At 31.0% G+C, this 2,234-nt stretch overlaps 1 long non-coding RNA gene across 1 annotated transcript; it reads left to right on the forward strand.

The window, feature by feature from the left end:
* The first annotated feature begins 424 nt into the window (after nt 1-424).
* LOC111373991 lies at nt 425-1,994 on the forward strand. Its single transcript, XR_002699051.1, has 2 exons — nt 425-644; nt 1,550-1,994. It is a non-coding gene; the product is annotated as an uncharacterized LOC111373991 (long non-coding RNA).
* The last annotated feature ends 240 nt before the right edge of the window (nt 1,995-2,234 follow it).

The following is a 2,234-nucleotide window of genomic DNA, read 5'->3' on the forward strand; positions in this document are numbered from 1 at the left end:
ATGCGTTCTAGTTGCCAGTTTAGTGTATATTGTAACATGTGACATTAATTTCTTCAACACTTAAAAACAATCAGTGACCTCAATTTTACTACGAGAGTGTTTGGGAGATATTTTTATGTAAAAATATATTTTTAAATAGTAAATTGATGAAAAATATGTGGTTGAAAAATAAGGAAAATTTTTTGATTTACGTGTAATATTATTTTAATAAAAAATATATGATTAAAAAAAAAATATATATTTAAAAAAAAAAAAGTACCAAACGGAGCCTATGTATTCAAATATCAAATTGAAAACAGCTAGCATAATTGAAAAAACAAACACACGTGGGCCCCACCAATAGCCTTTGTCCCTGTCTTTTTTGATTCTTTACATGCTTTTTCCCACTTTTCTGATCGTAGCTACATCATTACAGTCATCTTTGTTGACTTCCTACTGACGCGGAGACTCACACACACTTCGGGCAACAGTACAAAAATTGCTCAAAATTTGGGAACAGGCGCGCACTTTATTTTGGAAGAAAAAGCTTAAATGGCGATCGTTGTTCACTCATGGAGCCACAGCCTATACCAAAGGGGCCGAACAAGTAGAGGAGGCGCTTACTGTGAGGGAGAAGAGAGGAAGATTTTCCTAAAAGCCAACAGGTAATCTTTTTTCAATCAAAACACATACATATTTTTGTTTTTTTTTTTGTGTGTGTGTGTGTTATTTACTCCCTATTTCGTAGCAACTTTTCATCTTAAAAAATTAATTTTTTATTCGTTATTTCACTACCTAATTGAGCCTTTATTGTGGATTGCTGATGAGACTAGATCTTGATGCGAATTTAGGATTTAATTCAGAGTATAAAGATAAAGTAATTTTACCAAATCAATGCTTTTCTTTAGATTATGGTGTTATAATTTTGTAGTGTACGGTGATTACTTGAAGCTTGGAAGATGTCAAACTCCGATTTTCATAGCTTTCCAGTTTATTTCATTCCCACATAGAAGAAGGAGATTTAGCCCCCGTTTGAGCCTCATTATTTATCAAATTATAATCTACAAATAATGGGTCAAACGGCCCCTTAAGAGATTTTATGTGAAGTCGGTTTTTCTCCATTTTGGATTATGAGTACCAAAAAAGTGAAATTCCATGGTTACTTTCATTTGTTTTGAATCTGATTTCAATTATTAAGTTACCGTTTGAGAATTAATTTTTTGACCGTTAGAAGAAAAATGAGGTCCATAAGAGAATAAGTCAAAAATTACGGTTGGAATAGTAAAATTATATTTTGACATATATTAACATGTAGATAAATTTTTTTTAAAAGATCTATAATTTTTTTAAGCGTGAATAAGAAAAAAAATTATTTGCATGTATGAATTCTTTTCGATCGACAGTAACAACTAGTCGTAAAAGCTAACGGTTGGCAATTACATAGTTGGCCGTCAACGGTTGGCCCAATCGGTTGTCAATTTTTTCAAATAAATTTATGTTACCACTGTGGTTGAGCATCTCAATTTTTAATTATTTTTTCTTATAATTAAAACTTTGTTTTATCTTGTAGATATGGTTGTAATCCCGGTTTGTTACTTTGGTGATTTTGAATTGGATGGAAATGATCGATGGGTATGGAAATGGACAAGTAATATACGTGGTGGTATTCCAATTTCCATAACAAAGAGTACATTGTACGTGGAAATGTACTATGATTTACAAAATAAGTTGAATGTCGATTCCTCAGAGTACGATATGGAACTAAGATTTCAATTTAACGAGCATTCATCCATTTCAATTCCACCTATGAAGGTTACTTCTAATACTGAAGTGAATCATCTATTTGAATTAAACAAAATGCACACGACGCCTCTTTGTGTGACTTTAATGAAGAAGGATGTCGTCAAATTTGAAGCGGATGATGATTGTTAGTAATATATGTACAATGAAACCTGAAGCCTTGGCTTTAATATATGTATATAATGCAATTCCACAAGCTCTTTTTAATTGTTTAACTAAGGTATGTATTTATAGAAAAAAATTATGCAAAATCGTTGTTCAACTTGATTTCCACCGAAGAGTTTAGATTGGTTTCTACTAAAGAATTCAAATTAGCCCTCGTTTGGCTCCTCATTAAAACTCATCAATTTAATTTAAATTTCTCCATTTCCTATTTTTAATCGCACAATCTTCAATAAAATAATATTATACAAATAAAAAACTTTTCATTCTTTCACAGACATTCATTTTTTTTT

The sequence above is a fragment of the Olea europaea genome, unplaced genomic scaffold (assembly GCF_002742605.1).
Source record: "Olea europaea var. sylvestris unplaced genomic scaffold, O_europaea_v1 scaffold119, whole genome shotgun sequence".
Taxonomy (NCBI): domain Eukaryota; kingdom Viridiplantae; phylum Streptophyta; class Magnoliopsida; order Lamiales; family Oleaceae; genus Olea; species Olea europaea.